This window comes from Pinus tabuliformis, chromosome 1_2, assembly GCF_031772625.1.
Source record: "Pinus tabuliformis cultivar Carrire ecotype Pingquan chromosome 1_2, CPIR1, whole genome shotgun sequence".
Lineage (NCBI taxonomy): Eukaryota > Viridiplantae > Streptophyta > Pinopsida > Pinales > Pinaceae > Pinus > Pinus tabuliformis.
This window is the reverse complement of record NC_142298.1, coordinates 553,770,221-553,793,159: the sequence shown is the minus strand read 5'-3', so window position 1 is coordinate 553,793,159 and position 22,939 is coordinate 553,770,221. Positions and strand designations below refer to the sequence as shown.

The 22,939-nt window shown below is 33.9% G+C and overlaps 1 pseudogene; it reads right to left on the bottom strand.

Moving 5' to 3' along the window:
- Positions 1 to 12,350: 12,350 nt before the first annotated feature.
- LOC149206787 (abscisic acid receptor PYR1 pseudogene) lies at positions 12,351 to 13,234 on the bottom strand (annotated as a pseudogene).
- Positions 13,235 to 22,939: the final 9,705 nt, after the last annotated feature.

Genomic DNA, 22,939 nt, shown 5'->3' with positions numbered 1-22,939 from the left:
GATTGTTAATTGGATAAGAACTCCCAACTTACCCTACTTCTCTATATATTCCTAGCTTTCTATGTGGTTGGGGGTTGGATTTTGGAGAATGATTCTACCCTTATGCTGCTGTAGTGAGTGGTTATCATCTCATGCATTTAGGGTGATTAGAGGTACATATTGTGACAAGGAAAGAACAAGTCAACAACTTGGAAGAACTATTCTACAAGATCAACTGCTACTTGTGGTTGTAATCTAATTCCATTTATAGTAATGCAAAGAATTCATTTTTTTTCCTATATGTGATGTTGTTATTTCACTTATTTCAATACCATGTTGATCTATTGAATGAAGTACTTAGGTGATACTGCATAGATCTCGTAGTTTCTTGGCTTGTGATATCTGAATATGCAGGTTTTAATTTTGGCAACCAGAGCTTCCAAGCTAAAGAAGGAGTGAAGTGTGTGAAGTATTCCAGGTAGGCCTCACTCCATCATCTATTTACTTAAAGGAAAAACATTGAGTTCCTTGTGTCTTTGTTGTTCTAGGTTAGCCACCGACCTAGGGGAGATACTTTTGTCCACAATTGTAAATCTCATATAACGAGGGGCATCCAGTGGCATATCATAATGAAACACTTTAAGGCAAAGTCTGAAAGTATCCCACCTATGACAAAGAGATGTATTCCATTGTGCAGGCATGCCAACAATGGAAGCATTACATTATGGGGAAGGAAACGATCATCCACATAGACCATCGACCCCTGCAGTTCATATAGACACAAGGGAAGTTGGAGAATGATTACCATAAGAAATGGCCAATATATCTAAAACAATTCCATTTGAACATTAAGTACAAGAATGGAAACACCAATAATGTTGCAGATTGCCTTAGTCGACCGCTAGTCATGGTGCTGACCACTGTGCTCGACTCTTGTGGGCACGATACTACGGGGTGGCTGCATCTTTACAAGAGTGATCCAAAATTCGGCAACACATACCAGATGCTCCTGGAAGGCAAGCAAGTTCCAAATTTTCACCTCCAGGATGCACTATTATGCCACCTGAGACACCATTGTGTTCCTTCAAGCGAGCGTGCCAAGAAGTATTTTAGGGTAGAGAAAAAAATGGACATTTCGAGGTAGAGAAAACTATGGAAGTGCTGCAGAAGTATTTTTATTGGCCAAACCTTCGACAAGATGTTGGGAAGTACATAAGATTATGTAGTGCCTGCGCCATTGCCAAATCGACCATCAAGAAGCAAGGCCTATATACTCCTCCACCTACTCCTAGTCGACCTTGGGAATCCATATCCATGGAGTACATGTCAAGCCTTCCTTCTACTAAGCATGGCAACAACTGTGTTTTCGTGGTCATCGACAAATTCTCTAAGATGGCCATTTTGTCGGCCTACAAGAAGAGTATCACAACATAAGCCATTGCTAAGCTCTTGTTTGAGCAGGTGTGGGTACACTTTTGGATCCCACAGTCCATTATCTCATATCGGGACAGTAGGTTCCTAAGTACATTTTGGACAAGTCTCTGGTAGATGTTGGATACCAAGCTCACTAAGTCCACGAATTTCCACCCCCAAACTGATGGCCAAACATAGGTCATCAACAGGATGATCGTACACATTTTGTGCATGTATAGCTCGAAGCATCCACACCCATGGGATGAAATCCTCCCCTATGTCCAACACAGCTACAAAAAAGCTCTCCATAGCTGCACTGTCCACAACCCCTTTCAGGTGGGATTGGGATTCCAACCATTAGGTCCCATTGATGTGACCATACCATTTGTAGCTACTCAGGCATATCTGACTCATGTCCAATCCGAAGCTGATAGGGCTAACAACTTCATTGAGTGCATTTAGTACATCTTCCAGAAGGTTCATGACATATTGGACCGAGCCAATGCTAAGTACAAGCAATGACATGATCAACATCAGGTGCCACATAAGTTCCAGGTGGGCGACAAAGTTTAGCTACATTTGCAAAAGGAATGCCTTGTTGGGCCCCACCACAAGCTTCAACTGCTCCGATATGGGACATACACCATCACTAAGGCTATAGGGGAAAATTCCTTCGAGCTTAGCATTCCACCGTTCCTTGCCCTGCACCCAGTATTCAATGTGGACCACCTTCGACCATACTTTCCACCATTGCTGGACACATTCGACATTGCAGAACAACTCACACCAATGAAGCTAAACCTAGGCTGCATGGAATAAGCCACAATTGATCGGATCATGGACACGTAGATCAAGAACACTCGCCAATAGAGGATCTAACTATATTGGGTTGTCAAAGCAGGCCAACTCCTTCACCAGGGAAAGTGGTTCACCTAGGACCAGGTTCAACAATTTTTTTTTCACCTAATGGAGGCTCTACATGTAATGGGGACCATTGCTTCCTAAGGAGGGAGGAATGATCCAGGTGGATATTGGTGGCCACTCACCTATTCCACCTAGACCTCCAGTCAGTTTCATTTAATATTTTAGTAACATTTACTATTTTTAACATTTTTTAGGTCCTTAACTTCCAGAGCTATTTTGGCCCCCTAAATAATGTTTTTTTAGATCCACAACAAGCCTGTGCCTAGGAGGACAGATCTTTCCAACGAGGTATCGTATGCGCCAAAAGGAGATAATATGGCCAAGTTATGACCCTGGGAAGTTGGCTGCCCAACTAACCCCAATGGGGCCCACAAAATCTTGGCGTTCCATCTCTTGGGTTAGGGTTTTGGTTATTTAGGGTTTTCCCTTGTTGCTCAATAATAAAAAGGCCCTTAAGCCTCATTGTAACACAATTCAAAGGCATGTAGCATCCACACCTCTTCTTAGAGATAAGCTACCATCACCCGAGTTAGTTTATTTCCATTTTTGTATATAAGCATATTTCAGTTCTTTGATATTAATGAAGTGAAGTTTATTTCTTCTGAATCTTTGTGTTTATGTGTATATTTGTATTTTTCTGCGCTCCTACATAAGTCTGGATCAATTGGTCTCTACCCCAGCTGTCCAGGATTCCTAAGTGTTTGTTCCAACTCGACTCCAGGACTAGTAACTCAACCCACAACTGTCATAGGGCTCTAGAGCGTTTGTCCAACCAAGGAACCAAGACTAGTAACTCAACCCATAAAGGCTCCAAAACATTTTTCTAGCCAAGGCTTCTAGGACTAGTAACTCAACCCAAGATGTTCCAGGGCTTCCAGAGCGTTTTTCCAACCAAGGCTCCAGGAACTAATAACTCAACCCACAACCATAAGGAACATGAACACCAAACAAAAAAAAAAAGGAAAAATCCACAACACCATGGCTATCCAGGAAATGACAAGGCTAGTCAAAACCACTGTCAATCCAAGCAATCCTCCATGCCAATGACAACTCATAACCAAGAAACCACATGCATGTACCATGCATGCCAAAACTAGCAAGGAAACCATACATGCAACTCGATATCTCCAAAGAAATCCAACTTTAGCTAATGTTCCTGCTGTCCCCTTGTGCTTTCCTACTTTCCTTTGCCTTCTTTCTTCTAAACCTCCAATGTGCTCGAAGAATGCTCCAAGAAAACTCTAAGTGTGCAAGAGTCTGAGAGAATAGAAGAGAGAGCCATAAGTGATTGACAAAAGCCATGAAATAATTCTCAGAAGCCTTTTTATTAATGAGGCCTCTATTTTCTTCAATTTCCACTATTTTTTCCTTCAATTTTCCTCACATGCAATTTTGTGACCTTTCAGCTTCATTTTCTCCTAATTTCCTTTACTTTCATAAATAAATGTCAATTAATGCCTCTTTGCCTTTTCCAATTTCCTTAGCCATAATAAACCAAAGTGACACCCACTAGAATGTTTTGCCCACCATTTAGCTTGGAATACATGTCCCATGACCTTGGTCTTATATTTTTGTACATGAATTTTAACCAAGGTTGTTACATATAGCTTTGCATTATTTATTTAATTCTATTTTTATATTGTTGCAATTCAATTACTTTGCAATGTTGCAATTCCCTTAGTTCACGTTGCTCCAATTCCTTTATTTCACACTAGTACAATTCCAATTGTTTATGTTGTTGCAATTCCTTTAGATTATATTCTATTATGTGTTTTAATTCCATTTATTATGCCTTATCACGATTTCCTTCTTTGCTACAAGTCACAGGTTTGTATTGCTGAATTTGGCACTAACTTTCAATACTTTGTTTTCAAGATTCAATTAGATTGTTTAATGCTTTCATTTAATAGTTGAGTTATATTTTGTTTCTTTCATAAGAAATGGAGTGGATTGATAATTTTATATTTCATTACATTTCATCATCACTACAATTGCCACTATGTTACATCATATAAGTTTACTTTATCACCTTAGCAAGTCACCCTCTCGGTTACATGTGATTTATTTTTTTCAAAGAGCGAATTTACTTTTATGCAATTTAGTTTAGAAGAGTGAGCTTTACATTTTTGCAAAGTGTGGATTGGATTGTAACGTTAGTGTGAAATTAACTGGTGACTTGATGATGCATTATAAATCTTGAATTGTGACAAACATATAAATTACTATAATTTTATTTACACAAACAAAAACTAATTATATATGGTGTGCGATATTTCATAAGTTTTGTACGAATTCTAGATTGACAATTAAATGAATATCCCTTCCATTGTATGACAAAAAAATTGAGGATAATAGAAAGGCTTGTCAATATGCTCATGAACCTAAACACATGAAGGGGTTCTTGGGCATTAACCATCCTTGAAGTTTGAGTTTTTCACTCCATTATTTTGTATTAAAACTTGTGCATATTTCCTATTAACAATGTTTAAGAAGCTTTTATGGGTGTGTGTTCATGCACCTAATGAATTAGTTTTAATTATTATATTAATTAATAAATGGATATTATCCTTGAGGATTATCTTGGTTATAAATTATCATCTATGAAGGAAGTTTACATAGTTGTTAAAGTCAAATTCCATTGAGTCCCTTGGGATTACTTATGAAATTCATGGGTTTGGGTTAGGCATAATAACTCTTTTGGACATCTAGAAAGGCTCCAATGAAACTATTCAAGGGCTTGGAAATGTCTTGACTAAACTTGGGAGGTATGTTTGCTTTATTCATGAGGGGGATAGGCTTGAAAAACGTTTTAGCCTTATTCTATATGATGTAACCTATTCTCAACCCATCATCTATATATAAAAATACATCTTCCTTTTAATTCCTAAGGGCTAGCTCTATTAATTGAATCATGATCTCAAATATAATCAAGCTCCTTGGAATTACTAGCCATTATTATGACTCAACATTGATCCACCCTCCATCCACTTATTCTAAGGAATAAGGGGTGAGAGGGGGGTGTAGTTTGTAAGGCTTACCTTGGAGAAAAGAAATAATAATTAAATGCACATTGTAAATACAACTCGGACATGAGTTAAAATAAATAAATAAATAATGTGTGATTATAAGCATACAAATAACACAACTGTGACTTTGATAATCTACTATTTCTACAGTTGATGCAAGTGAGACACTAGTGTGATGCATTTTCTTGTTTGTGTTAATACGGTAATGGAAAAAATGATATTGATTGAATACAAATGATTCTAATGTGTTACTATAAATATGAACACAATGTAAAATAGACACAATTTCATTTATGTATAGATAACAATGATGGGAAAAAGATTAGGGTGATGTTAACAAGAGCTAGTAAAATGTCTCTAATATTTTGGTATTTGAAATCATGCACGCCTATATTTTTTTCCTTTTTAAGTAACTTTCATGTGATGTAAATTTCAATGTAATAGCCCCATATTTTTTTCAACTGTGGTTCACGGTCACTGAGTGGCCGTTACATCCATGGGTAATAATCCAGGTAGATCCACCCGAAGAGATCTACCCACCAGCTTATCTGGCCGGGCCTAATGGGTGTCGAGGAGATTTGGCCCTGTGACCTCCCAATTGGCAAGGTACTAAGCAATGGGAACTCGACCAATTGAGCTATCCCTTGGGGTTGTAATAGAACTATATGTTAATAGTGAACCTTTTATCACTAAATGTTTGTTAAATAAATAGTTAAGTTAACTATGACCTAAGCACACATAATGGGTGTATAGGAGAATAATTTTAAATTCCATGTGAGTTGAAGAAAAGTATATTCTGATTGAATTTGGAAAGGACATTTTTTTAAGTTGGCTAAAAATATGTTTCAAATATCAAGCAAGAAATATTTATACTTACACAAGTGAAGCAATGCATGCAAAATCTTAAGCAAAATAGAAATAACAACAATGAAACACATATTATATAGAGATTTATTCCAAAAACTCCTACCATGAAAACTCACTAAGTGGATCCATATTGTCATCTTTTTTATTGTATTTAACTTAATCATCTATGATATAATATTTAGGTACACCATGGTATGGTATGTGAAACCTTATTCCATTAACCCAAACTAGATTACAATCCAAATTCCTTAACTCACATACCCTCTTCCATTAACCCAAAGTAGTTTACAATCCAAATTCCTTAAACTATTTTTTTTGTAATTTGGTTCTCATCCTTAAATGAATAAAATTGATTTAATTTTTTATAATATTTTTTAATTATATTAAAAATCTAATTTTAAATCAATTTTTTATAATATTTTTTAATTATATTAAAAATCTAATTTAAATTATAAAATATTCCTATGTGATCATATTGATAAAAGTTATAAGCACGAGGGTTGTGAGAATGAATGATAAAAAAGAGTTTCACATAATAAGCGTTGATCAGTTTCATATTTACGTGATAAAATTCATATTTGTTTGAATGTCGTTATATTGTGAAAATTTATGAGCAAGCACGTCTTTTGATTTCATGATTTAAATTGTTATATAAATAATAGAAATTAAATTAAATAATTATTAAAATAACATATTTTTATAAATTGAATTTATATATAAAAAAATTATCTAATACGAAAAGTAAGATATTGTAAATATTACTTAAGTAATCAATTAATAAAAAAATTACTTTAAAATATTTCATTTTTTTTTATTTTTATTTATTTTTTATTTCCAGATAACTAAAACATTTTTAATATAATTTTTTTATTATAAAAATTAATTTTAATTATATTTATTTTATTTTTAAAACTGGTTATTTAATTAAATTATAAACTATATATTTTTTAATTTCTAAATAAATAAAATATTTTTAATATAATTTTTTTTACTATAAAAATTAATTTTAATTATATTTATTTTATTTTAAAAACTGGTTATTTATTTAAATTATAACCATAAAATTATATAACGTGAACTGTAGGGCATTTTAGATATTAATTAAATTACTAAAAATAAAAAATTATAAAATTCAGTTTCAATATTTTTAAATAAATAAAATATTTTTTAATATAGTTATTTCTATTATAAAAAATTAATTTGAACTATATTTTAATTTAATATTTTAAAGTTTTTAAAATATTAACCTTAACCATATGTAATTTATTATTTATTTATATAATTGTTTTAAAGATATATATAAATGATTATATTATAATAAGATACTTTATAATTGAATATGACAAAGATATTATATCAAGTAAAAGTAAAAATAAGAAATATATATATAATGAATATGACAAAGATATTATATCAAGTAAAAGTAAAAATAAGAAATATATATAATTAAATTTTAAGTTTAAATTTATTAAATATTAAAAAATTTAAATGTTTAAAATATTTCTTTATTTTAATTTGCAATAGTCTAAAGAAATGACTCAATTTTAGTCAGATGCCCTGCATCCAGGGGTTTGGTAGTACCGTGGTAGACTATGTTATCTCCGATCTCCTTCTATACCACGAAATAACAAATTTTGACATCTTAAATGACCACGACCTTGACTCTGATCATAGGCCTTTACTTATAACTCTCAATTTTGTCATGGATAGAGATCCCATAGAAGATAATCCTTATAGCCAAAAGAAGTTAATCTTTGATAGAAATAAAAAAGTCTCTTTCTAAATGAATTAAAAACTAATTTGCTTCCTTTATCTAGTATAGACAACATAGAAGATCTCTATCATAATTTTACTACAACCCTCTCATATTCTATTAACAAGTTCTCAATTGAAGTTTCAAGTAATAAAATAAATAGCAAAACCAACCCATGGTATGACAAAGATTGTAAAAGTGCGAGGAGAGCAATTAAGGAAGTTGTTGATGAATCTCTTAAAATTGGCAAGATAAAAATATACAAAGCCCTAACTAAAAGGAAAAAAAGGCAGTATATTCGTAAAAGACAAGAGAATCTCTTACACCTCTCTAAGGTAGCTCCTAAGAAATTCTGGAGGCAGATTCTAACTAGGAAAACTAAAGATAATAATAAAATTGCTTTACACGACTGGAATTCCTATCTTAAAAAGCTTTATGAATCTCCAAATGTCATGGATAACTTTGAAACCCTACTCACAACGAAAGAAGTTTTCTCATTAGAAGACATTGATTTTGGGGTTAATCGCTTCGCTAATGGGAAATTTAAGGACATTGAAGGTTACCAGGCGGAAATCTTAAAAATTGGAGGTCCTGTCCTCATCCCCCACATTCACAAGCTTTTCAATCAAGCGATCAAGCAAGGGTTCCCTAAACCATGGACTCAAAGCCTCATTATCCCTATTTTTAAAAGTGGGGATACAAATAATCCCTCTAATTATCGGACAATTATGATCAACCTTCTCTTAGCTAAGTTATATGGTATTATTTTGGAAAGGAAGTTGAACATATGGCTTGAAAGTGAAGGTAAGCGGGTTTTAGAAAGCAACACTCAACAACAGACCACCTCGTTACGCTTAGGATCATTGTGGAGGAATGCCGCAATGATAAATCCAATCTCTTTTGTTGCTTTGTGGACTTTAGAAAGGCTTTCGATACGGTTCCTAGAAACAACCTTTGGAACAAATTAGAAGATCTAAAGGTTCCTTTTTAATTGAGAGATGCCGCTATAAGGTTATACGAGAATGTAATTGCCAAGTTAAAGAGAAATGAGGGGTGGTAAAAAGATATTAAGTGTAATATTGGAGTTAAACAAGGTTGCCCCCTCCCCCTACCTTATTTGGCATTTACATCGACAAGCTAGAAGGTTGTTTAGAGGAAGCAAGATGTGCTGGCATGATCTTAGCTGGGATAGTCATCATCCTTCTTCTCTACGCTGATGATATTGTTCTTCTCACAAGGTGCCCATCTGATCTTGATAAGCAACTTATACTTCTTAAGGATTTATGCTCTACCATGGGTATGATTGTTAACACTGACAAAACAAAAGTTATGATTATCAAATCCAAGAAGGACACTTACGCTAATTTTATGTATGACAATAATAACTTGGAGGAAGTGTCTTCCTACAAGTACCTAGGAATTGATATTCATCACAAGCTCAACTAGAACTATAGCATTGAGAAAAGGATTAATGGGGGATGGAAAGCTTATTTTGGTCTTGAAAATAATTGTAAAACGGAAAACCTCGTAATGTGGGATAGAAAAAAGTTCCTCTTTGAAACTTTAGTCACTCCGGTTATCTTATATGGATGTGAGGTTTGGGGTTGTAGCATCTCTAAAGAATCCTAGAGAATGATTGAGCAAATCTAGATGCGTTGTATAACGTATAACCTCAAAATTAAAAGCAACACACCCTATCCTATTCTCCTTATAGAAGTGGGTCTTTCCCCTATCGAGAGCCTAGCTATGACTAGGCCTCTGTTGTACAAGCACAAACTCAATAACATAGGAGACCATAGACTTCCTAAAATAGCTTTAAATTCCAGCCAAAACCACCTAACGCTCAAACAAGGTTGGTATAAAGACACCAGGGCCTGGTTAAACCATTGGGAGATTGACGAGAATGTTGCATTGAAAAACATTAATAACATTAAAAATATTGTTACTACTAAGTTCAAAGAAAAAATGTGGTGTGAGAAAGATTTAGTAGCTAAAAGAAAATTAAGATATTATAAGGAGGTCATGAACCCCACCCTAGAAGATCAAAAGTATCTCTCTATTTTAACTAGCTCAAAGAAGAAAATTAATATAGCCAAGATTATAACAAACTCTCATGAGCTCCATAGTGAAACGGGTCGTTGTGCAGTTCCTAAAACACCATGGATGGAAAGGTTCTCCCATCTTTGTGAGAATATGAACATCAAGAATGAAAATCACTTCCTCTTAGAGTGCCCCGGGTACAACCACATTAGATCTCAGTTTCAAAATCTTTGTTGCAATACTGACCTTCCTAGCCTTTTACGTTGTCAAAATTACAGTGAGCTTGGGAGGCTTCTCTCCAAGCTTTTTGAGCATAGGAATAAAATCTTAAGTCAGACTAAATAGTTCATTTCTTTAGGTCCGATAGACCAAAGTTTGGTCTCAGTGGATGTTAGCCACCATTATGATCATCATCATCATAAACAAATCACTGTATAATATGGAATTAAATTATAAATATTAAGTAATTTGAATTTTTAGAAGTTTATTTAAAATAATATATTTAAGGTAAAGAAAGAAAGAAAGAAATTATTTTCACCTCTATGAGGCTAAAGATAGTCTATGGGACAGATTACTTCTTCATATGCTTGCTTGATGTATTTGGCTCTTTTTATGTGAAGCTTCAAAATAAATGCTCCTAGCTTCTAGACAAACCCCTAGCTAAATAGATTATCCCAAGAGCTAGCTGTCAGCATATCTGCATAACTTTCCATGTTGTCTTTGACTAGTACAGCGATTGAGGGTGGGTGGTTGTACCCTGTGTTAGGGGAGGAGGCATGTTAAAAAATCTAGTTAGCTAAGGGTTAGTGTGGCCCAAGCCGGGATTGAGGGTGGGTGGTTGTACCCTGTGTTAGGGGAGGAGGCATGTTAAAAATCTAGTTAGCTAAGGGTTAGTGTGGCCCAAGCCGAGAGTTAGAGTGACTTTAATGGAATAGATGTCCCTAGATCTCCTCAACCTCAGATCAAATTTGAAAGATTACAAACAACTTGAAATAAAAAAGTATATTTATAATTTAATTTTTAATATTACAAAAATAAATTATTTATGAAATAGAATCTATTATGATCATAAAATAATAATAAAGAATTTAAATTATACATAAAAAAAAAGAAAAAATATGATGAAAATAAACAACCTCTTTTTATATATATATATAATTGAGTATGACAATAATATCACATCAAGTAAAAATATATATATATATATACGTTTATATGTATTTACATATTAATATATTTATGAAAATATTAAAAAATAAATAAATTTAATTTAATTTTAAACCTAAGATTATTAAATATTAAAAATAATAAATATCTAAAATATTTATTTATCCCATATAAAAAAATTATGAAATTAATTATTCTGAATTTTTTAATATTTATTTAAAATAGTATATTTAGAATTTAATTAGAATTTAATGCCGTAGTCTTTAACGCGACTTTTTGAAAGCCTTTCCGGCGATTTTTTCCGGTGAAAATCCGGCAGTGATTTATGGAAATCCAAGTTTGATAACTAGTTTCTGCACAATGAAACTGTCCCAGGGGTTTTTCAGGGTGCTGAATCCGAATATGCAGTTAAAAAACCATTTTAACTGCAACAAATCATGATTTCAGCTCAATTTCTTCCGCCGGATTCCGTCACCGGAATCTCAAAAAGTCGCATTATAGACAACTCCGAATTTAATTTGTAATATTAAAAATGAAAAAACGAACGATAACTATTTAGGCTATAAAATCTATTATCATTATATGATAACGATAAAAAAAAATTGAATTATACACTAAAGAAAAGTGAATAAGGTAAAAAATTTGAATTATACATTTAAAAAAGAAGATAAAGTGAAAATAAAAGCTTTTAAAAATTAATGTTTTTTTTTTTAATAAAAATATTTAAATCAGAAGATTTAGGATTTATATCCTAAATCAATATATTTTAAGATGAAAATACACCGCTCTTAAAAATTAATGTTTTTCTACTTTATAAATAAAAATATTTAAATCAGAGGATTTATACCCTAAATCAATGTTTTTTACCCTTAAAAAAATTCCTCGCTGTTAACAAATATTAGATAACAATATAAAATTAAACCCTTAACCTCATTATTATTATTTATTATCTCATAATGATCTAAATATGATTAAAAAAACTAAACGAAGGTAAAGTATCATGATGTAGTAGGTACACTTATTCGCGATACACTTGATTCGCGATGCAACCAGTAATGGGGTCTCCCTGCTCAGGCTGCTTAGGGCCAGGAGAAATAAGTTGAGCCAGTGCTCGAATATGGACGCTACTCTTTCAAGTAAATACACCACATAACAAAAAAGACTGAAACGCGCGATTCGCTGCAATATACGAGTGGCCAATCCCAAGTTACAGAACTATCTGTACAATGGAAATGGCGTATATCGCCACAAGATTCCAGGGAAAATACAATGCACAGAACGTATTGAGCCAATAATACAATTGCTATTATGGTGTGAAAAAATGACCTCAAGTCCTGCAATGATCAGTAATTTATTAACAAAATTTGAAAAGAAGCCAAATTGAAGTAACTGGAAAGAGATTGTTGTCATCAATTTCGCTATGGAGTTTTTTCAGAGTTGTCGTGAAACAAATTTTGATAGGGACTGCAAGTTGCATCTGACGATAGTGTCAATGAACATGCAGGTTTCTTCTCTACAATTCCCCTCTGGGATATCTGACACGTAAGATTCTACAACAACGGTCCAAGCGCGCCCGTCTCTCACAAATTCATTCAATGAAGTCACAGACCGATAATTCCGGAGACGATGCTCGCCTCCCAAGATACTGAAACCCAGAATGTGATTCTCCTCGTCCAGAATCTCCAGGCGCTCCACGCTGTTCTTCGCCGGCAACCCACTCACCACTTTCACCTCCCTCACGCACCCAACGCCGATTTCGCCCCTTTTCTTCACGGAGCAGCTCCTGATGAAGGGCTTGTACATTTCAGGTTTATCGAACCTCCGAACCACGGACCACACAGAGCTCGCCGGCGCGTTGATTCTTTGCATCAGCATGGACGAGCATTGATTCTCTCCAATTTGCTGCTGGTGAACAGCCAAAGCATCCTTCAATTTGGCGTACTCCTCCTCGTTGAGACCAAAGGGCCTCCGTAAATTTTCTTGCAAATTTACCAGGTTTTCAATTTCGATTTCTCTATCCATCGCAATCTGCTGCTACTACTTCTTCAAATCTGTACGCGGCCTCCGTAACAAATGAAATTGCGCGGCTTCTTCTAGATTTTGTCACCCTTTATATATAAAGAGGCGTAGTATAGAAGTAAAGTATCTGATCTGGCGCCGGGGTTTCCTGTCATGGGGATGTATCTCGGAGTAAAATAACCAACCGGGGCGATGTGGACGGGTCAAACGAACAAAATATCAGCGATGAGAGGAATGACTTTTTCACCAAATTATGTCAAGCGAGTCGCTTTCATTCATAACCACAGTCGGTCACCTTTACAGATAGATTACAACGTGCTTATCCACTTCGATCATAAATTACAGTTTCACCCAAACAATAACTCTCCACTAAATTACAGTTTCAACCAAACAACACCTCAATACTCACTCCGCGCGAAGGTTGACAAATTACATCTTTAAACTTTATCTGTAATGCACGTATAAAGTCGTGGTTCAGTCGGATATTGCTCCGCATTTCAGATCCTGTCCCTTCCAATCTGAAAAGCCGCACAATCTTTCCAGCCTGTTTTCTTTCGATTGCGACACAACAATTTTGACCGGAATATATTTGTTGGTCATAGTGAAATTATTGGTAAATTATTGCCATTACCAAAATTTCAAAAATTAGTGATCTGACTTGATGCGACTTACTTTCATATTACTTATATCTTTTTACACTAAAGTATACTTGATGCCACTTACTTTCATATTACTTATATCTTTTTACACTAAAATATACTTGATGCGACTTACTTTCATATTACTTATATCCTCTTACATATCAATAAAGCTACTCATTTTAACACTAAAAATAAATTCAACATCTTCTTAGTCACCCCAATTAGATAACTTGAATTTTAACCAAAAATCTACCGGAAAAGCCAACTTTTTCCGAATGGAATTGTCGAGTGTTTAGACTCGGAGATTTCGATCTCGGGATTGGATTCCCCCGCTTCTCTTGTGCACCCAGTAATGCGTTCACTTGTACGAATTAATAGACGTTGACCAAGTAACAATTTTCCATTGCTCTGAACACGATTCGGTCAAAACGTGCTACAGTTTCAAATGTTATTGCAGGCAGTCGTAGTTACCTTGTTTTGCACAGATTCCATTCCGTTCCAAGCTGAAGAATCGCACCATCTGTCCAGCCTGTTTTATTGGATGCCCCGCTTTTCTTGTGCAGCAGCAAAAAAACATTGACCACCTAATGATTGCAGCCCTCGCTAGGTAGCGTCAACCATGATTTTCAATTGCTAATTCTATGAATGGTTCTAAGCTCTCGTGGTTGACTTGGGTATTGGTACGTTGCTCCAGATTTTGTTCCGTTCCAACCTCTCCCTTGCTCTTTTCCTGCAATCTCGCAATTGGGTTCCCCGCTTAGGCTGTGGAGTAGTCGGTTCAATTCCATGAATTAATTGGTGCACCTCTAATCCGGAAAGGGAGAGCTAGAAAGGAATTTGGGTGGTTAGTTTAGAGATATAAGAGCCTTTTCTTTGGGATTTTTATATAAATAAGAAATACAGGATTGCTTCAATAGATTCCATGATTTTTTTTCAATTAATTAAAAGGAAATGATAAAGGAGATTAAAAAATGCCGGTTCATAATCAAATCAGTGAATCTTAAATGAACTACGCCCTCCATGTTTTAATAACATTAGTTATACCTTAACGTTCAGAAAATCATTCATGTTGTCTTGTATTTATTCTCTCCTATGAACCTGGGTTACCAGTGGAATATTTTGCAGCATCAGGATTTAAAGAGAGTTAACCGACTAACTATAGTTGACTAACTATAGTTATACCTTAACGTTCAGAAAATCATTCATGTTGTCTTGTATTTATTCTCTCCTATGAACCTGGGTTAACAGTGGAATATTTTGCAGCATCAGGATTTAAAGAGAGTTAGCCGACTAACTATAGTTATACCTCAACGTTCAGAAAATCATTCATGTTGTCTTGCATTTATTCTCTCCTATGAACCTGGGTTAACAGTGGAATATTTTGCAGCATCAGGATTTAAAGAGAGTTAACCGACTAACTAAATATGAAGCCAATTAAATAAAGGAAAATGATTTAACAATAATTATTTGGTTTGACAATAAGGTGTGCTTTCATTATTGCAACTTTGTATACATTTTATTGAGATTTTTTCTTTCCTGGGGTTCTTATTAACTGTCAAATAATACTGTTTGTCAATTTTACGGAAAATATTTACTCGAAATATTTTGTTGAGATATTTAAATTTTGTATATTCAATCTAAAACAATTAACTATTTTATTATTTTATTTAATTAAATATTTAAAATAATATTTTTATTATTATCATTTTACTTAATTGATTATTTAAAATATTTTATTATTTTATTTAATTAGTAAATTTGTATAAAATTTAAATAATTAAAGTTATCATTATTTATCCTAGTATTTTTTTTGAAATTTAATTAATTTAAGGTTATTATTATTTTCTATAAATATAATAATGATTTAAATAATTAGAACATAAAAGCTATTAAAATAAGAAGATTGGTTACGTCAGTGTATAACATTTTAATGTGAGCTTGGGTTTTCAACATTATTACAAGTCACACAAAATATAAAGTTTGATGCATAGTGATGATGATCTTTCATGAGAGACTTTAACGCTAATAAAAATCTCTAAAATTAATGTTTTACTGATTTTAAGATATGAATAGAAGTACTTAGATATTTAATTTGAATATTATATAGGAATATCTTTTTGAAATGATTTACCTAGTAATATTATAAGAAAAAATGAATCTAACACACCAAAATTGGAACTCCAAAAAAATACAATCTATTTCTTTACCCTAATTTGACCTTAAAATATTCATATTTATCTTCCTTATCTTAGTAGTTCACTTTAAGCCTTCTTTTGTTCACTTGAAGTTCCATGAAACATGAAACTAAAAAGAACTGCAAATTGTTATCAAAGTGAATTCTAATTTGAACTTATAACACATTATGTATACAAATCAGTTATTCTTCCCTTTCCTTTTGGTATCTCTGTTTTCACATTCATTTGTAGAGGAAAAGAAAATGAGTTGAGCAAGATGGCCTAGAGTAAATAAAAAAATAAAAAAATTTAGGAGTTAGTTTGTCATATTTGTGTAGCTTTTTTTTGATAGATTGGAAAACAAGTAAAATATGGTAAGAGCCTCCAATGCTTGCTTGAATGCATTGTCATTTTGAAAACTATACTACCTTAACATTCAATGTAAAATTAATGCTAAAATATTGATATGCACAATTGTACATATCACATTACGAGTTATAGCCACTCTACTTTAGTTGTAATATGAGAGAAGAGATGTAACAAAATAGTTGTAATATGGGAGAAGAGATGTAACAAAATTGTATGGTTGCAAAAACAATTCCAAAATATCATAAAATACATCTTTTTATATGTATGTACATACACGTGTCACAAATAAAATATCACTCTCTTATCACTATTAAATTAACGTAAAAAATAAAAGTAAATTTATTAGAAGCTTTATACTTTCCCATGTCAAAATATATACGTATTTAAATATCTAGTTTTAATAATAAAAAACCGAAGAAACAAGAAATTGATTTGCAACCATTAAAAACAACATTAATATAATTAAGTGATTTCGAAAATAACACTTATAAACTTATGATAAAATAGAAATTAACATTATTTATCTACCCTCGTCCTCGTTTAATAGTAAGTAATTAGCATAGGCACATTTTGTCTCAACTAGTTCTAAGTGAGGTTCCAACCTTGAGTTTCCAAAAACTATTATGTAGGGATGTTCAATGTTCTTCAGCGTATTTGTTGGATGATGGTTCAATCTCAAACTTGCATCTGTTTAGCAACAAAATTCTCCTTTTCTGCGAAATCTTTGTTAGACAGTTTGAAATAGTTACAACTCAAACCTTCGGATTGTTGATCTTTGTATTATTGTTCTTCCCATTGCAAGCTGATCTGCGAAATTTTTTAGTTAGTAATCGCTCCCGGACCGTGTGAAATTTTTGTGGACACGAGGATGAACCTGCATGTCTATCATCTTCTCCTCTCACCGACAACCATCATTCTAACCGACTTGTTAAATATAGGCTCTCTAATATTTAGGAAATACTATCATGTACCATATGCACAACATTAAATATATTAATGTATCATGGCAATGTCATTAGGAAATACTATCATGTACCATATGCACACCATTAAATATATTAATATGACAAGCAAACGTAAGTTTAACAAATGTCAAAAGTTGGAGTTATTTCAAAATGAAATTGCTCTAGGAAAAATATAAGATAAAGGGGAGGAATTCGTGAAGCATGGTATAAAGGTCATTCGAACTCTATTGTCCATAGTAGTTTGTCCTTTCACAACGGTTTAGACATGTAGGTAATGGGTTCGTAGTTAGTCTTCTTACATTTGAACTTTCCATTTTGATTGTAATTTTCATTATATTATTAATGAAAATTCATTATCTCTTTTTCGGATATAAGAAAAATAGTTAATTTTATATTTCATAAGTGAGATATGTTATAAGAATAGTGGTGATATAAAAATAGTATTTTCTAAATGTTGTTTAATAATTATTAGAGCAGGAAGAAATTTATGGTATCATTATTTAATAATTATTAGGGTAGGAAGAAATCTATGGTATTATTATATGGTATTATTATTTGAAGTATATTTTTGAAGAAGTTGATGTCTATCATTATGTTTAGGTATATTTAGGTGGGTCATCATAAATTAATTATGGGTTAAAAGAATAGAGTGAGATAAGATGAATAGTTCACAATACATGAGAGGATCATCACATCAACATTTTCAACATTATGACTCATTAGCTTCTTTTTGTGTGTCTTTCGAAAGATAAAAAAAGCTACATAACATCATCAATCTTTGTCAAGAGTAAATAGCATTGGTTGGGCTATGATCCATTTGTGAATTAGCATAATTAACACATAATCAAATCTAAGCCGACATTTTGCATAATGTTCATAATCCCTTATGTTAGGGTTATTAGAGTAAACTTGACTCGATCAAGTTACTGGTGGTTTCGAGCTACAGGTATAAGAAAACCCATGGTTTTTCCCATGGTACTCATCTCTAACATAGCCAATTTAAAGGATGGAAAAATCAATGTTAATTGGTCTTGTTGGACAGTGAGATCAAACAACAATGTCTTTAGGCACCATCATCTCTCTAAGTGCTCTGTGATCCTAACATCTGGTATCAAAGCTAGAGTGGTCAGAGTTAAAGGTGAATATTGAGCCAAGTGAACATGAGTGAAAAAGTGGTAAATATTAAAACTTCGTGAATATCAAAGTGGTTGATATTTTCTAGTAGAACTAGTTGGAGCTCGAAAACAAAAAAAAACTAGAAAAGAAAAAGGCTTGTGAATGAGCTAGAGGTCATAAAGAAGCTGCAAAGAAAAAGTTGTTGTGTTGAAAAGTTAGGATCAAGGCTTCAAGGGGATGATTTTGCAGAGGAGGGTATTTTTCCTGGGTTTTTGGTAAACCCTGTTATAGTGGGAGATCTATGGGACCGATTCTTATGGTGGAAGGAGATGGTGAACAATGGAAAGATAGAGATCAAGAAATTCAATGGACAAAGTTTTGAGCTATGGAAGCTCAAGATAGAGGATCTATTGGTGGATAGAGATCAGTGGATTAATTTAAATCCAGGTATGACACCAACAAGAACTTTGATAGAAGGTTGGGAAAAGTAGATCAGAAGGAAACAAGCACAATACGGTTGCGTCTCTGAGATTCAATATTGTTGAATGTATCAAGGGAAGTTACAAAAAAGGATTTGTGGGACAAGTTAGGGACTTGTATCAATCTAAGTCCCTCGTGAACAAATTATTCCTATAGAAAATGTTGTATAACATGAGGATGAAGGATGGGGACTCAGTGACAGAGCATTTAAACACCTTCAATATTGTGGTAAGTTAGTTGTTATCTGTTGAATTAAAATTTTAGATGAAGATAAGTGCATCAATTTGTTGTGTTCTCTACCAGAATCGTGGGATACTTTGGTTGTTGCTATAGGTAGTAATACAACTACCTTGAAATTCGATGAAACAATATTATCCTTATTGTCAGAGGAAATGAGATGAAAAAATATGGAGAGTGAGAATGAATATGCCTTGTTTGTAAGAGGATAGTCCGAAAATAGAAATAGAAATAAGTTCCAAGCGGGAGATATAAAATTAGAGGGAGATCTAAAACTCTAGGAAAACCTGTAAAGGTATGCTCGAAATGCGGAAAATAAGGATTGTAGATCTAAAATTCCTGAGGAAGGAAAGAGAACTGATAATGTTCCTTCTGCAGAGGTGAAAAACACCTCAGATAAAGGTCAAGATGTTTACTTGACTTCTTCTTCAAGTACACATGTAGATCATGAGGCATGGTTGATTAACTCAAGTGCATCCTTTCACATGACTCCACATAGGGAGTGGTTATGTGAGTACGAGAAATATAATGGTGATGATGTCTTCCTAGGTGATGAAAAGAAGAACAGAATCATAGGACACATAAAAGTTAAGATGAAGTTGCAAGGTGGAAGGATTAGAATACTTCTCGGTGATATGCACATTCCTGGATTAGCCAGAAATCTAATTTCTGTAAGCAAGATGGATGTTGTAGGTGTAAAAACAATGTACGAGAAAGATACCTACTAGATGGTTTGGGGAGCACTAGTATTGATGAGGGGAGTTTGGATCAGAACTCTGTATTGATGGGTGCAATAGTTCTGCAGGAAATTTTGTAGTCTCTGGTGAAGATATTGTGCCATGGCATCAAAGACTGGGACACATTAGAGAGAAGGGCCTTTGAATACTGCATGGTAATGGTATGGTAGAATTTATGTCTAATTTCTCTCTAGATTTTGATTTCTGTGAACATTGTGTATATGGGAAGAAAAATCAGGTGAGAAGAGGGCAGAAGGGATATTAGAGCTTGTGCATAGTGATGTGTTTGGACATGTGTCAGTTCCATCACCAGGTTAATATGTGTACTATGTCTCTTTTATAGACGAATTGTCAAAGAATACATGGATATATTTCCTCAAGAAGAAATCTAAAGTCTTTGATGAGTTTAAAGAATCTAAGGCTCTAGTGGAAAATCAAATATAGAAGAAGATTAAGGTGTTGAGGAACAATAATGGTGGAGAGTTATGCAAGAAGTGTGGTATAGCACGTCAGAAGACTACTTGATACACACCTTAGCAAAATGGAGTTACAAAAAGAATGAATAGGACGTTGATGGAAAAGGAAAAAAACATTCCCAGTGGTGCTGGATTAGGGCAGGAATTATGGGTAGAGGTAGTGGATATTGCATGTTACTTATTTAACATATCACCTTCATCAACATTGGAGGATAAGACTCCGCATGAGTTATGGACTGGTAATAAGCCCTCTCTCCCACATCTCAAGGTATTTGGATGCAATGCATATGTACATGTTCCAAAGGAGAAAATATCGAAGTTGGATAGTAAATCTGAAAGGTGTGTCTTTATTGGGTATAAGGATGGTTTAAAAGGTTACAAGCTTTAAAAACCCATAAACAAGGAAGTTGTGTATAGTTGAGATGTGGTGTTTAGAGAAATAAAAGATGTTATTAAACACGAAGTCAGGGAGGCAGTGGATTTAGAGGATGGAAAACTGTGGAAGAAGGCCATGGTTGAAGAAATGATAACTTTAGATAAAAATGAGGCTTGGGATCCGGTGAAGTTTCCAGCTAGAAGGAAACCCATTGGAAACAAACGGGTGTTTAGGAAGAAGATGAATGCATAAGGAAAAGTGGAGAAATACAATGCTCAGTTAGTAGCGAAAGGTTGTTCCCAGGTGCTGGGAATTGACTTTGGTGATATTTTTTATCCTTTTACCAAGTTAGCTTCTATTAGATTACTTTTATCTATTTTCGCTGCTTTTTATTTTGAGGTAGAATAGATGGATGTGAAGACAAAATTTCTTCATGGGGATCTAGAAAAAGATATCTACACAAAGTAACACTTTACAATGAAGGGTAAGAAATAGCTGGTATGCTGGTTAAAAAAGTCTCTATATGGGAAAACAGTCACCAAGGACGTGGTATAAATTTTTTGATACAGATATATAGGGACTTGGCTTCACAAGGAGCAAAGAGGATCATTGTGTGTATTTTAAATTAATTGGTGAGCATGTTATTTATTTGGTCTTGAATGTGGATGATATGTTGTTGATTGGAAATGACAAAGAAGTTATCTAGGATGTGAAGACCCAACTGCTCTCTAAATTCGACATGAAGGTTCTTGGTGCTGCAAACTATATTTTGGACATGGAAATTAAATAAGAGTGGGAAAAGAGGAGGCTCTGTTTAAACCATAGGAAGTATATTGAGATAATATTGCATAGATTTAATATGCAAGATAGTAAACTAATGAAGATTCCTATTCCTGTAGGTGCAAAGTTATTTGTTGAGCAGTGTCCCAAGACATAGGAAGAGGAAGAGGACATGTCAAGTGTTCCATATGAGGGTGTAATTGGTAATTTGATCTATGCAATTGTAGGAATTTACAGGGTAAGTTCCTTAGATAGAAAACCAAAGGACACCGCTCACAAATAGATCACATATTAGTACACCAATATTCTTGACGTGGTTAAAACCCTTAAAGAGGGAAACAGTCCATGGCCTGAGCCAATGCGGCCACTTCATGCAATTTATTAATGTAAAAGAAAGAAAATTTACATAAGCTTCTCCCATGAATGGTCACCAAAAAAATGACCCACCATGCTCTTTAAATAGAGATCATGGACCAATTGGGTGTTAAGGCATGGATCAAGTGTTGGTAATACTGAGGAGAGAATGAACCTTCAGATCACTTCATGTCTAGAACATATCGTGACCGTCGGATTGTAAGTACATACTAAAGAAACACACTTTACCTAACTATACACTAGATCAAGTTTTACTTAATTATTTCCTATCTGTCAGAATATCCTAACACCCCCCCTTAAGAACAACTTGGGATAGGATTGAAGGATGTACAAAGATGACACAATAGGATAAGGAAGGAGGCATTAGAGCCTATCCCCCCTTAGTGACAACTTCTTGAACTCCAACCATAAATTGAAGTTTAGTAAAATTTTCCTCTGTGAGAGACTTTGTAAAGATGTCTGCAACTTGACCATCGGTTGAACAATATTGCACTTCAAGAACATGGTCATGAATGAGCTTTCTGATGAAGTGCATGTGTAGTTCAATGTGTTTTTTATGTTGATTTTGGACTGGATCTTTGCATAGTTGAATGGAACTTTTATTATCACACCAAAGTGTAGTCGGATGCTGTTTTTGAAAACCAAACTCTGACAGGCTCTGACGAAGCCATAGGGCTTCCTTACTAGCTTCAATGGCGCCACAATACTTTGCTTCTGCTGAAGAAAGAGAAATGGCACTTTGTTTCTTGCAAGCCCATGTAATAGGTCCAAAATCAAGAGTGAAGACATAACCTGCAGTAGACTTCCGATCATCAGGGTCACTAGCCTAATCAGAATCAGTGAAACTAACTAATAGAGGAGATGCTTCTACACTGTAATGAATCCCAAACTGAATTGTACCTCGAACATAACGAAATATTCTTTTAGCTGCTTTCCAATGACTTTCATGTGGGTTTTTCATAAACCAAGCAACAAGGCCAACAACAAAGGAAAGGTCAGGACGAGTGTGGGTCAAATACAAAAGT